A 16,019-nucleotide genomic window follows, 5' to 3' on the forward strand; every position below is an offset into this window, starting at 1 on the left:
AATGCTGTTCATCAATTACAGCTCAGCATTTGGTGGTGAGGGTAGGAAACAACATCTCCACCCCGCTGATCCTCAACACTGGGGCCCCACAAGGGTGTGTTCTTAGCCCTCTCCTGTACTCCCTGTTCACCCATGACTGTGTGGCCATGCACGCCTCCAACTCAATCATCAAGTTCGCAGATGACACTACAGTGGTAGGCTTGATCACCAACAACGACGAGGCGGCCTACAGGGAGGAGGTGAGGGCCCTCGGAGTGTGGTGTCAGGAAAATAACCTCACACTCAACATCAACAAAACAAAGGAGAGGGTTTTTTTAGGGCCTTGGGAGGATTTTTCTCTCTAGAAACATTATCTTTAAGTGTCCTCCGAGAGGGAGGTTATTAGAGAACTCACTGGATGATAGCTTGGTTCAACCATGACATGTTTTGTTGTTGTTTTACCATGTCATCAGAATTTTTATGTTAAATCGCATCGATACATATAGATTTCTGGATGATACGGTACAATTAATTGCATACAAGGTTCATAGTCTGTGTCTTGCGTTAACACCCAAGAATGAAAATGAAGGAGTCGGGCATAGAGACCAGCATGACATGGGCATAGAACGGAACGGATGGACGTCTCTGTCCCCAGTTTTAGTCGCATCAAGGATGGTGTGAAATTATTAAACATGTACTTTTTCTCTTTCCCTTTCAAGACAATATGTTTTTAGGTGTTGTGGAATGAAAGAGTGGTCAAATGTATCTGTAGCAGGAGGCAAGGTGCACATGAGGCCTGTGTTTGAGACAGAATGTTTACATAAGCCTGTTAAGTGGGATGGAATGTGACTGGGGTGGAGATCTGTGGGGGCTCATAAATTGAGGTCGGGATGATATTCTCTGGGACTACGATACCACTCTGTATATTGTTACAGGAGATAGCTCGTAAGAGAGCGAGGACAGCTAACTGTGCACAATATCGGGACTATTACACATACCCAGATCATGGTAAATGTAGCAGAGATAGGGTTGGCATTTCAGACACTATTGTCAACTTTCAGGGAACCTGTGACTCAGAGTTTTGCTAGGTTGGATATTCTTTCAACGTCATTAATCTCTGCCCCATTTACAACAGCCAGCAAACACTTAACAGATTCCATGCAGTAGTTATTCTCACGGCAGTTGCTGTAGGGACAGTAATTGAAGGAGGATATAATAACAGCATGGAACTGGACTACGGCGCAAATGAGGGATTTTGAGGTATGCGTCATGGGCAGTGTCAGTAGTAGCAGGGGTTACTTTAGTAGCATTGTTGAGATATCATTATGAGGATTCATGCCACATGGCCTAGTAGCTGGTAATTGGGAGACCGATGGGAGTACCGGGGGCTGTTATACATGTCACAGATGGGTGATCTGGCCATAATGGGAGAGTCTGTTGTCCTTTTGTCAGGAAATGACCCCTGCGTTGCACTGTGTATATTCCCAGGTGAAAGCGGCACATTAGGAGCAGGAGATAACCGAGAGCACGGGCTGAATTCTGGAGATTGAGTTTACATCAAGATACACCAGGCGGTGTGTTGGAACAGCATTGGTCTGGTCCACACACGGTACTCCTTGCAGCACCTGCAGCGGTAAAGATCGTTATGTCTCTCCTCAGTGGGTTCACACTTCTCACTTGAAGTGAGATCCAGCTACATAATGGGTGAGCTAGAAGACGCCATGACAGAGGATTCAGAGCTAAAGAGAGAGAGAAAGACTAGATTCCACTGTAGACATGCAGATGGGTTGGGTCTGGGATCCACTTTAAACACCATAGTTGGGTTGGGTTAGCTGCTTTATTGGTCAATGCATCATATAAAAGGATTGATGTTGGGGTAATTGTACTCTAAACAACATTTTTGAGGAATTGATGTGAAAGCGTATACAGTGCTGAGTTACCTCAAGAGGATGTATCGTTGATTAGGTAGACGCACTTGCCTATCAGGTGACGTGCCTATCAGGTGGCAATGGAGGAAGAAGGAGGAACAAAGTGCAAATGACATGGATTGGGAACACTTCTTGGATCCTGTGGTCTGATGGGGAAGACTGGGCGAAAGCATGAGGAGGCTTTTTAGGGCTTTTAAACTTGTTTTAAGGTTTCATAGTGTACGTTGAGTTCTTACTCAAATATTTCGAACCTAACAAGTCCATGCAACTTATTATGTGACTTTATTTTTTCCTGAACTTGTTTAGGCTTGCCATAACAAAGGGATTGATTACATATTGACTTAAGACATTTCAGCTTTTCATTTGAAATGAATTTGTAAAAATGTCTAACCTTCAACATTATGGTGTGTACATCAGTGACACAAAATCTCAATTTTATCCATTTTAAATTCAGGCTGTAACACAACAAAATGTGGAACAAGTCAAGGGGTGTGAATACTTTCTGAAGACATTGTACATCCAGTCCATTTGGGAAGTATTCAGCCCCATCACTTTTTCCACATTTTATTACATTACAGACTCATTCTAAAATGTATTACATCGTTTTTTCCCCCCCTCATCAATCTACACCCAAATAGCTTATTTAAATAAGTATTCAGACCCTTTGCTAAGAGAAATTAAGCTCTGGTGCATCCTGTTTCCATTGATCGTCCTTGAGATGTTTCTACAACTTGATTGGAGTCCACCTGTGGTAAATTAAATTGATTGGACATGATTTGGAAAGGCATGCACTTGTCTATATAAGGTTCCACAGTTGACAGTGCATGTCAGAGCATAAACCAAGCCATCAGGTCGAAGGAATTATCTGTAGAGCTCCGAGACCGGATTGTATCATGGCACAGATCTGGGGAAGGAAACCAAAAAATGTCTGCAGCATTGAAGGTCCCTAAGAACACAATGGCCTCCATCATTCTTAAGTGGAAGAAGTTTGTAACCACCAAGACTCTTCCTAGAGCTGGCCGCCCGGCCAAACTGAACAATCGGGGCCTAGGTCCAGGAGGTGACCAAGAACCCGATGGTCACTCTGACAGAGCTCCACCGTTCCTCTGTGGAGATGGGAAACCTTCCAAAAGGACAACCATCTCTGCAGCACTCCACCAATCAGGCCTTTATGGTACAGTGGCCATACGGAAGCCACTCCTCAGTAAAAGGCACATGACAGCCCATTTGGAGTATGCCAAAAGGCACTTAAAGGACTCTCATACCATGAGAAACAAGATTCTCTGGTCTGTTTAAACCAAGATTGAACTCTTTGGCCGGAATTCCAAGCGTCACGTCTGGAGCAAACCAGGCACCACTCATCACCTGGCCAATACAATCTTTACGGTGAAGCATGGTGGTGGCAGCATCATGCTGTGGGGATGTTTTTCAGTGGCAGGGACTGGGAGACTAGTCAGGATTGAGGGAAAGATGAACGGAGCAAAGTACAGAGAGATCCTTGATGAAAACTTACTCCAGAGTGCTCAGGACCTCAGACTGGGGCAATGGCTCACCTTCCAACAGGACAAGTCTTTGAATGTCCTTGAGTGGCCTAGCCAGAGCCCAGAATTGAACCCGATCGAAGATATTTGGAGAGACATGCAAATAGCTGTGCAGCGACGCTCCTCATCCAACCTGACACAGCTTGAGAGGATCTGCAGAGAAGAATGGGAGAAACTCCCCAAATACAGGTGTGCCAAGCTTGTAGCGTCGTACCCAAGAAGACTCGAGCCTGTAATCGTTGCCAAAGGTGCTTCAGCAAAGTAATGAGTAAAGTGTCTGAATACTTATGTACAGTGGGCTCCAAAATTACTGGCACCCCTGACTAGCAATGCACAAACAATGCTTAAACAAATACAAACAATATAATTACAGAGAAACTCAAAATACCAACATGTGAGAAATACTGTACTTTATTCATGTTTCAATGGAACCAACCAAAATAATTGATTGATTTAATTAAAAATCAATGTCCTCCAAATCAAGGTTTCACAATTAATGGCACCTTTAAAGATTGTTGTAAATAACATCAACCAAAATTAAACCGCTAATTAAATTCCACTTATTTAAGTTTATCTAAGTCTTAAGGAACTATATTGAGCCATTACATCACTTCCTGTTTCACTAGGATATAAAAATGAGTTAACACAAATGCAATATCCCACTGTCATCCAACACCATGAAGAAAACAAAAGAAGTGGCAATTCAAAAGAGACAGATGGTCGTAGACCTTCATAAATCTGGTAATGGCTACAAGAAGATCCACAAACGATTGAATATACCACTGAGCACTGTCAGGGCAATTATTTAAAAATTCTAAAGATATGGAACTGTTGAAAACCTCACGCGTAGAGGACGCAAAGGCATTTTACCCCCCAGGTTAGGGATGAGGATGGTGAGAGAAGCAACAAAATCCCCAAGAATCAGTGTGAAAGAATTGCAGGCCTTGGTGGCGTCTTGGGGTCACCAGGTTTCAAAAAGCACCACCAGACGCCACCTCCACAACCACAGGCTCTTTGGAAGGGTTGCCAGAAGAAAGCCTTTTCTGACCCCAAGACACAGACGCAAGCGCTTGGAGTTTGCCAAACGTAATTTAAATTATGACTGGAAGAAGGTGGTCAGAAGGTGGTCAGATGAGACCAAAATTGAACGTTTTGGTCAGATACAGCATCGGCATGTTTGGCATCGAAACAGAGATTCATACAAGGAGAGGAACCTCATACCCACGATGAAATATGGAGGGGGGTCAGTGATGTTTTGGAGCTGTTTTAATTCCAGAGGTCCAGGGGTACTGGTTAAGATTGATGGCATAATGAATTCCACCAAGTATGAGGCAATTTTGGCTGACAATCTGGTTTCCTCTGCCAGAAGCCTGGGACTTGGCCATAGATGGACTTTCCAACAAGACAAAAACCCGAAACTTACCTCAAGATCCACACAGAAATGGTTCTGTGACAACAAAATCAATGTTCTGCCGTGGCCATCACAGTCGCCGGACCTCAATCCAATCGAAACCTGTGGGCTGAGTGGAAGAGGGCAGTTGATAAGCGCAAACCCAAGAATGTGAAGGATCTTGAAAGGATCTGCACAGAGGAATGGTCCAAAATCCCTCCAAATGTGTTCCTTAACCTTGTCGAACATCACAGGAAAAGACTCCACACTGTTATCCTTGCCAGAGGTTGTTGCACTAAGTGCTAAATGAGGAGTGCCAATAATTATGAAACCCTGATTTTGGTCAAATGTATTTTGTATTAAATAATTGTTTGATTTTGGTTGGTTCCATTGAAACACTAATAAAGTCAAGTATTTCTCACATGTTGGTATTTTGAGTTTATCTCTATAATGATATTGTTTATATTTTTTAAAGTATTGTTTGTCCATTGCCAATCAGGGGTGTCAGTAATTTTGGAGCCCACTGTAAATGTGGTATTTCATTAATTTTTATATACATTTGCAAAAAAGTCTAAAAAAACTGTTCTTGCTTTGTCTTTGTGGGGTATCGTGTGTAGATTGATGAGGGAAAAAAACTATTTTATAAATTTTAGAACAAGGCTGTAACATAACAAACTGTGGAAAAAGTCAAGGGGTCTGAATACTTTCTGAATGCACAAGGGTTTCATTCAAGCTTGGATTCTGAAGGCACTGTATGTCATGTATTGTATTTCTCCCCCCCCCCCACACAGCACAACACCACAGAACAAAGACAAGAGGCATGGAGAAAGATACTGTCCTGTTATCCCAGTCTTTGCAGCGTTATTCACCATAGGGAGACGCCAACACAGTTCACGTATCCTGTACGTGTCCCTCAAAAAGAGCTGTTTCTGTCTAACTCATTCTGTGTGCATTCATTCTCTCACTTCATATTATCCAGAGATTCTTTGAATGTTGATGGATGGTGGATGGCCAATCCTTTGAAAAGCAGAGAACAAAGTTAGAGAGAGAAAGTAGGTTAGTTGAAATTGAAAACCAATGGACTTGTAACACAATGCTGCTTGGAAGAGTCTTTGGAATCTCCCTGATTTGAGGCTGGGCTGCAGGTGACTGAACAAAGAGAACATCTGACTCAGGAATACGCTTGGGAGGAGCAGGCAGATTGTGGGACGGTTGGGGGCCTGTGTGGGGTAACCAGAGATCTGTGTGGGTGTGTTGTGTCGGCTAACTCAGCCAGGTGAAACCTAGAAGATTGTACTTGGTATGAGTGGGGGGATAAACAAGCTGCGTGGGGGCTGAAATTTGCCTTGGCAAAGAGCTCATCAACTGCTTTAACGTTTAAATTAATAATTTACCCTGTCCACAATCAGACATACAGTGCTGAATGTATCATCAATATCATATTCGCATATAACTTTACCGGTACCTCAATTTGTTATTCAGAAGGTTGTTGTGGATGATCTCATGTGTTTACATTGAATAGGATATCAAGGTGTTTTGACACTTGAACAGGTTATTCTGGTGTATCTCTAGATCAGGGTTTTCCAAGCTCGGTCCTTGGGCGCCCCCTGGGGGCAGATTTGTTTTCCCCCCAAGCACTACACAGCTGATTCAAATGATCAAAACTTGATGTTGAGTTGGTGATTTGAATCAGCTGTGTAGTGCTATGGCAAAAGCCCAGGACCGAGTTTGGGAAACCCTGCTCTTTATGACAGATTGATAAAGCCATCACCTGCTGCTTATCTATTGCATCATATTTTCAAACAGCCTATGAAATATGATGCATTAGATAGAAAGAAAACCTGCCTGAAGGCCAGGGTATTATGTAGATACAATGAAGATTAGGTACATTTACAATGGAGGTTACTGAGTGTTAATGTCCGTTAGAGAGAATGGTAAATGGTAGTTCATGTGTCAAGACAAATGCAGTTAATAAGAAAATGCTCTAAAAAGTGCAGCTGCTACAGTACATCTTTTCAATACTGTTGGGAAGTAAAGAGTATTACGCTTGTTGCCTCTATCAGATCAGAGTGTTATGTCTCTTTCTGTGAGCATGGTGTGGTCCTGTTAGAAATGTATAGAACATACTGTACAGACCCCCCCCCCCCCCCCCCCCCCACACACACTCTGACATACTTGAATAGCTTGGCTTATCTGATGCCAAGTACAGAGACACTAATGCCAAAAAGTCTGCAAGTACAGAGACAGGTATCCATAGTAACAAATGAGTCCTGAGTGTTTACAGAGCCTGTCCAGGGGGGTGAGCGTTTGTATGCTTCTGCCAGTTAGTCATTTCACCATATTTACTTTCCTTTATTTGTCTTCATAGATTCATCCGAAAGAGTGCAAGTTGACATTGATTATGCATCGATAACTCCTAAAAAATGAACAGATAATAAGGTTAGTAAAAATGTTACAGGCTGATTGACAATACAGCAGCTTTAGCAGCCCTCATGGCTACAACTGTAGGCTTTAGCTCTGTGCCAGTGGGTTAATGTGGTCTTGAGTTGCACAGACCACCTGAGTTTGATACCCGGCCTGATGTCATTGTAACCAGTTTTGCCCATATGATATGGTTGGGTTGCACAATGAGAAGCCACACAGCACATATGGTATATAATAATGCCTTTGATCACCTGTGTCTTTTACAGTATTTGCAAAGTCTGTGGACTTTTAAAGCTTGGCTTCGTGGTTCCTCCCAATAGCGTTAGGAATGGTTCTAGATGTGTTGTGTTGACTGTTGAGTTCCCTACTGCAGAACAATGAGAGTAGACAGGAGAGCATCAGCGGTGGTCCTGTTTTCTTCCTCTGGCACAAAGTTTCTAAGAAGCATAAAAACCTTCTTTTTTTTGTTGCTTTCCTTCCCCTTTTTATCTCCCCTCTCTCTGCCCCTTCTTTCTCTGTCCCTCTCCGTCCTTCCCTCCCACTCCGTGCCGAGGAGGAGCGAACAGGTATACCAGAATTGGAGTCGCGTGGAGACAACCCTAACCTGACATCAGTTTATGACATTGCATGAAGGAGCAAAACGGGAAGTCACCGAGAGGCCGACATGATAACTCACATTATGCAGAGGACTATGTATCATAAAGAGGACGTTGAAACAAAATGTAAGTCAAAAATTATTCACCCAGAAAACATTTTAGAGGCAGAGTTGTTAACGGAGAAAAATCCCCTGGAACTGTTGGCTGATATTATAATATCTATTAGGCTTTAAAAAAAATAATGTTTTAAGTGGTGGATCAGCTTAATATTGCGGAAAGATTGTTGCTTCCATCAATGTAATTGTCTGCATCATTTCCAATCCCACATATATTTTTGGGTAAATATATAAATCCATATACATATACATACACATATGCATACATATACACATATATACATACACATACCTATATAGATATACATACTTTTTTAAAGAATATACCTTTATTATTCCCCGCAAACTCTACCACCTTCATGGGAGAAATATGCCCTGGAACTGTTGTGCTGATGTTATAATTTCAGGCTTTCTTTGTAGGTCATTCTCACAGACCTGTCAAATAGGGGCCTCGATGACATCCACTGATACTGACCAATTCAATAACTATGCTTTGAGTGAGTAGAAGGATCAGGATACTCCGTCTTTTTAAATGTCTTTTGTCCCAAATCCCAATGTATAAGTTAAAACAAATGGAACTATCCTCTAATCCAATTCACTAGTGTGTTTGCTATGCTACTGCTGACCAAAGCTTCTTTTCAGTTCTGTCTGTTCTGTTACCACATGTAGGTGCCTCCCCTGTATCTTTTATAGCTGGTCATTGTTTAGCTTGCCGGTGGATAGCAGCTGTGTACATAATATAAAAAGAGCAGGTCTTTGAGATAAAGCCACCTACTCCTTAGAAGCAATGGCTGTTAGGCTCCTTTAGAAACTAAAGGTCCATAGATACATGTTTTCCTTTCACCATGTATGTTGTATTGAAACATTTCTGAGGGGCAGATCTTGACTTTCCATTTGATCTTGAGTGACATTTTCCTCTTCTTAATGCTTTTTGCTAAATGTTGGTCTGGGCTAAATTGTAGCTCTTAATTAGCTTGTTTTGTTTATTATGACGGACCATTTATTGGTTGTCCTTATCTATGTAGCACATCCTCCCTTAAGAATATAATCACTCCCTCCTGCAGACTCTGTACACTCTCCTTCTATCAGAGCATGTTGTGCTCCACCTACATTAGTGCAGCCTTTGTATATATCTGTGCCAGCACAGGTTACTGTGACCCGAAAATACAACATCTGTCAATACCATAGTGAGTTGTTGCACTGTAGGCTATTTCATTTTTTGCTACTCTAGTAAGTACTAAGACTGAATATGAATATATAATCCACTTTACACTATTTTAAAATATCTCTTGATTTATTAAAACTGATAAAGATAAACATGTTGTACTGAGTCATAGACTTACCCAAACATTTCATTTAAAGTCATACATTTTTTAAATATTTCCTGATGTTTAACAGTCATCAATACCCATGCTTGAAATACAGTATATACCAATGTTACACGCCCTATCGCAACCCCAAATATTATGTTAGATCACTCCACTCTCCGTTTTTGTTGTCATTTAAATCTTTGTAAACAAACAATGTATTGCTTCAGAATACCTGTGTAAACTGTCATTCCTTGAATCCATAGCTGCTTCTATGAGTTTGAGAGTGGAAACATTTCTCCAGAAACATAACTCCATGTTGTGGTTTTAATGTAACCTACTTCTAGGGTCAAATAGGAGGGACCACTGTAATTGGTTGGTGGATTCTCTATTTAGTGAGTTTAAGTGTGTGTGACCATTTGTCCTCTCACTGCATGCCATAAAAACTGTACATTTCAAATTTGAAAAAAATTATGACTGTAAACAGTGAATTACTAACTTTTTATTTAAAAATCCTATACAATTTCAAGCTTTGTTTTGAGGAAACGTTGGCCTTTTCTTCCAATCCTTTTCCCCCATCTAGTGGTTGAAATTTTTATATTTCAGTATACTGTATACTGTACATAATACACAATGTTTCGCTCTGAGACAGTGTACTGTAAATTGTGTAAGTGTATCTTAAATCATGTGCAACCAAAATCTTCTCTAACCGTTCTATGCTTTAGACTGTGGTCACACATTTGTGTGCCAATGTGCCATTATTATCACATTATTGTGAGTAAAAATGTAAACATTTGTGAAATATGCCATGTCGATGCTACTTTTATTGTTTGAATCACATTTGGTAGCCAAATATGAAAGCCTCATTTATCAGTCTGGGTTATTGTTATTTATGTTCATTTTAATATTGTAATATTACTGTATTATTGTGTTTGTATTTTTTATATGTTGTGGTAGAGTGTAATAATATGTTGTTATGTACTGTTTTATTTTGTATGTAATTGCGTAATCGTGACTGGACCCCAGGAAGAGTAGCTAATGGGGACATGGAATAAATACAAATAGAAATGTCTCAAAATTGGTATCTATCTTACCTCTATATTGTTTTACGTCCTCCAGATTTGTGAAGAAAGATGATGAGTTCAACTGCGAGCCTTTCAGTTAGCCTTAAATTCTCGCACATCATCCAGCCTAGCTGACACAATGCAATTTTCCAGATTTTTGACCACTTTTTTTTCCTCCGGCCTCCATTGATTTAGTCACCCTAATTTTTGCTATCGCTAAGGGTAAAAACCTTGAACAGATTATGAATGAGACATGCGGGTTTGGACCATTGGTTTTCATAGAGGAGTATCTACACAATTAACATACTATTTTACCCTCTGGTCAAAATATATGTTTTTGACTGGACATCTTAATGATATATATTAAGGTCTTAGTCCACTCCATTACACTCAAATGTTACTTCAACTTCAACCAGTGAATGGCTAGCGATGGCTAGCTATGCTAGCTGTTCTACCAGTCTCTCTTAAAGAGTGTTATCAAGTTAATAGCACACCCTGCACACAAAAAGTTATATTTGTAAGAGGTCTGCAGTAGGTTGTTAACGATATCACCGAAGTACGTTGTATCGGACATTTAAAACAACAATCAGAGCTACTTAGAAAACAGTCACTTATTTAATTGAAGAGAATTAACAAGGCAAACTTGGGGCTAATTTTGACGGGGTACGACGGCATTAGAGAGATGTGGCTGCTGTGAAACGTTATTCTGTGAGGAACTATTAGAGGTTGATGTCCGCGCCGGACCTGACTTTGGTGACATCATCACAAGTTATTAAATAAAAGCCCTGTCTTTTCTCATTTGGGCAAAGGTCTGTCCTCTGCCCTCTCTCCTCCGTAACCCGGAAACGAATAAGTGGTTGAGTGCTTGAGCAGAGTGTCAATTCGTTACTAGGCAAACAGAAGGTGTTCCTCCCCTCCTTGATACCCTTCTTTTGGCAAGGAAGTACAAGTGTATCCAAACTGAGTCCTTCTTGGAAGAGTTTTGAAATCTGCCACACCCCATTTCAATCAGCTATTGTTTTCTCGAAGGAGAAAACCATGAAAACATTTAAAAACGATATGCTACTTATCCTTTTATGTATAAAATGTCTTGCACAACTAGCTAAATTAGTTTATATCACTCTATACATTTATTTGGTGACTCCATTTGCCTGCGATTGAAGGAGTCTCATTTCATCCAAGAATTTTTTTGCACACTGTCCCGAAGCCACGCAGGAGTTGAACAAATGCAATTGAGAAAAGGCCCCCTTGTGTTTACGCTAGAGATTTCATATTTTTTTGGCATGGGCTGAGTCACGTTCCACTGAATCGGCCGTTCACACACGTGGTAGATAGGTGCTTGTCAGCGCCTGTGTTTGTCAGACCTGAGAGGATACCGAAAATTTACTTTTCACGAAATCATCTGTCTAGTCTGAACGATTTGAGCTAAAAACTAAAGTCTTAGAGTCAGGTTTACAATGAAAAGGGTACAAACAAGGTCATGGCATTTATCTGATCCTCTGTTGTATCTTAGGTTTGTACTATTAATGGTGAATCAGGGTTGGGCTCAATTCAGAATTTTGGAATTGACTTCCATTCAACTCATGAGTTGAAATTCACCATACCCCTACACCCTCTACAGGACGTAACAGTGCCCACAAACTGTTAGGGCCTACATAAAGCTGTCTGGTAGTGAAACAGTTAATATAGACTCATTTAATGCCTTTTTTAAAATCATAGCTGATATAGCTGACTTGCTTAAATGTGGTTTCTACTGACAATTGAGATGTGCAAACTATGGCATAAGGGAACGATGAGCAGATAAGAGGTAATCCATCATTTCGATTGAGACATTAATGAGAAAGCTAAAACGGACGTAGTCAATGTAACTATTTGTTCAGCACTTTTGAAATGTACAGCGACAGAATTCAGATCATGGGCTGTTCTTACAGTATTCTCCTTGTACACCAAGCTAGAATCAATAAAGGGGGCACATAAGCAGACAATGAATGCTCTTACAATATTAGATGATGACATTTCTCTAAAACAGGCTATAGGCTACATGTGCACCACCAAGTCAGAACAGTAGGCTAAATTAGGAGGGGGAAAGGGACCATATTGTTAAGGTGTGGCACATGGGTTACTAACACCTTACTACACAACATATACTTAGTATTACTTTCTTAGTTACCCTATACATACAGTGGGGCAAAAAAGTATTTAGTCAGCCACCAATTGTGCAAGTTCTCCCACTTAAAAAGATGAGAGAGGCCTGTCATTTTCATCATGGGTACTTCTAATGTAAATCTATGGCAGCACACAAAGGGCTTGATTTTTTTTGCTCTACCCATAGATTTTGCAGTGATGTAGTGTCCCCATGAGTGACAGAACACTGAGCCAATCATGGCGCAACTAGAGAACATTACCAACCCCCACACTCCGTATTTTCTACTGGCTGCCCCACTACCACAGAAAGCACTAAGCTAGGCGGAAACACCTGCATTTTGGAGCTGCCTTACTCAAGAAAGCAAAAATAAACCATGATTGTATGTAGTTTTACAATAAAAAGAAAAAAGAGAGAGAGAGAGAGCGAGAGAGAGCGAGAGAGAGCGAGAGAGAGCGAGAGAGAGAGAGAGAGAGAGAGAGAGAGAGAGAGAGAGAGAGAGAGAGAGAGAGAGAGAGAGAGAGAGAGAGAGAGAGAGAGAGAGAGAGAGAGAGAGAGAGAGAGAGAGAGAGAGAGAGAGAGAGAGAGAGAGAGAGAGAGAGAGAGAGAGAGAGAGAGAGAGAGAGCTGTAGGTTGCTAATAACACCGACCAGCAGATACACACTGCTGCATAGATAAACCCTACACACACGCAAACACACACACCCACGGGGGACCAGCAGGAACAAATATGAGAACATCTGCTAAATGATGAAAATGTAAAATGCACCCTATGGGTATGACACCTCTGTTTGGAATCTGTTTTCAGCCATATGGAAGTGGGACCGAGTAGAGGAGGACAGAATTATTATTGACCACAGCATCACTTCATCTTGGTTTGTGAGGTAGAATAGAATAGATAGGACGAGGTCAGGTGTATGTAACCGCTTGTTTCTCTACACCTGCAGGACTGAATCATGAGAATCAACACTGTCAGCCTTACAAGCTGGCTACAGTTTCTCTGGGACTGCTGTGTGTTCTCCTACTAACCACAGTCATAGGTCTCTCTGTGCCATGTGAGTATTCCATTCTCACATGTTGGACTTCAGGGTGTGTGCATTTATGTGTGTGTAAGAAAGTTAACAACAGAAGGATAACAGCTCTCTCTTCCGTCACAGATGACGATGACTACACTCACTATCTCCTAACAGCCAACCACACCACAGAGAAGAAAGAGCTTCAGACTAGTTATGAAAACCTGACTAAAGAGAAAGAACAGTTGGAGAGGGAGAGAGACCAGTTACTGATCAGTTATAAAAGCTTGACTAAAGAAAGAGACCAGTCACAAACTCATTATATCACCTTAACTAGAGAGAGAGACGGATGAGAGAGATGTCAGACTAGAGAGAGATGTCAGAAGAACTGGGTGAGTACCAATTACATGATAATAACTATGAATTTGAATTGATTATGACATGTTGACAAATTATTTTCTGTGTGTTTGACTATATTGATCACTGTACTTTCTTTCTGCAGGATGCTGTCCTGATGGTTGGAGGAGATTCGGATCTAGCTGTTATTACTTTTCAACAGAAAGTAAAACTTGGACTGAGAGCAGAGCCGACTGTATAAGGGGAGGAGCAGACCTGGTGATTATAAACAGCAGAGAGGAACAGGTGAGAGAGCAGAGGAGCAGAAACAAAGGGGGAAATAACTACTGAGAGAGAGAAACAGAGAGAGAGAGAGACACACAGACAGACATACAGACATACAGACAGACAGAGATAATAAACATACCAACGATGTTCTTTCCAGGTGTTTCTAAACAAATTGGGAAAACATGTACATTTTTGGATTGGTCTGCTTGACTCAGAGAGTGAAGGGATCTGGAAATGGGTGGATGGAACAATAACTACAAGAACGTGAGTAATATTTACCACTATACTTCCTGTAGTTTCTTTTTGAAGCATATTGATTCTTGTACTAATATCATGTTGATATAATTTTCAAAACCATCGACAACAGGAGAATACTATCTGAATTCCCTTTTGAGTTAGCAAAAGGGAATTGTGTAATTTGTGTTAAATTGTGTTAAAGTGTCATTTAAATATATTACAACATTAGTTATGATTAGTAATGATTGTAGTTATGATTTAATTTATATAATATAGAATTGCTTATCAAGAACCATTGTATTATGAAAGTGCAACTCTAACCTGAAAGCTAATGTAGTGAATTGACATTCAGGGTCAAATCTAATCTAATCATCTAACAGTAAACTGTGAACAAGGCAAGTGCCATGCTTCAATGTGGATGATAGGGCTAGGTGTCCCGCTAGCAGAACAACTTCGGGTGAAACTGGAGGGCACATAATTCATATATACATAAATAATCATACATATTATGGATTTTAAACATTTAGGTACATATACGTGTCTTATATCGGCTGAAAGCTTACATTCTTGTTAATCTAACTGCACAGTCCGATTTACAGTAGCTATTACAGCGAAAACACGCCATGCGATTGTTTGAGGACGGCGCCCCACATCAAAATATCTTTCCACTGGAACAGGTTTCATACATTCACATTTAAAGATTAAATATTCACTTACTTTCTGAAAATCTTCCTCTGATTTGTCATCCAAAGGGTCCCAACTATAACATGTAGTGTCGTTTTGTTAGATAAAATCCTTCTTTATATCCCAAAAAGTCAGTTTAGTTTAGCGCCATCGATTTCAGTAATCCACTCGTTCAACTTGCAGAGAAAGGAATCTGAAAATCTACCCCTAAACTTTGTTTCAAGAAGTCAAAATACGTTTCTATTTACTCCTCAGATACCCTAAAATGTAATCAAACTATAATATTTCTTTAGGAAAGAAGTATGTTCAATAGGAAATCTATTTTAGCAGGTGCGTAATTTCTTCATGACGCGCAAACACCGATTTCCAAGACTGTGTCCTTCCACTAAAACTGTTATTTGTTATTCATTTTTGAAGTAATTACAAGCATGAAACCTTGAACATAGACTGCTGACACCCTGTGGAAGCCATAGGAATTGCATCCAGGGAGCTAATTTACAACATGACCTTTCTCTTGCAATTCTAATTCTGGTCTCTCTCAAAAACAAAATCTGGTTGGTTTGTCTTTGGATTTTCTCCTACCATATCTATTGTGTTACATTTTCCTACATTATTTTAACATTTCTACAAACTTCAAAGTATTTTCTTTCCAACGGTACCAATTATTTGCATATCCTGGCTTCAGGGCCTGGGCTACAGGCAATTTACTTTGGGCACATCATTCAGGCGGAAATGGAGGAAGAAAGGGACCTATCCCTAAGAAGTTTTAAAGACATATTTGGATAGCTAACAGCATTTTAATGTACATTGCAGACATCATTTCTCTGTTCATGTGATACATATTATAAATTATTTTAAACCAAAGAGAAAATACAACTGTTATCTCTTTCACTATCTCTCTCTCATGTATCCATATTTTATGTACACTATATTTTGGGAAACCAACTCACAAGGATTGGGAGAGAGTGAGTGT

The 16,019-nt window shown here is 40.4% G+C and overlaps 1 protein-coding gene across 1 annotated transcript in view; it reads right to left on the minus strand.

The window, feature by feature from the left end:
• LOC120052789 (NLR family CARD domain-containing protein 3-like) overlaps positions 1-16,019 on the minus strand; it is a 99,605-nt gene that overhangs the window by 36,544 nt on the left and 47,042 nt on the right. The window lies entirely within an intron of this gene.

The sequence above is a fragment of the Salvelinus namaycush genome, chromosome 8 (genome assembly GCF_016432855.1).
Source record: "Salvelinus namaycush isolate Seneca chromosome 8, SaNama_1.0, whole genome shotgun sequence".
Taxonomy (NCBI): Eukaryota; Metazoa; Chordata; class Actinopteri; order Salmoniformes; family Salmonidae; genus Salvelinus; species Salvelinus namaycush.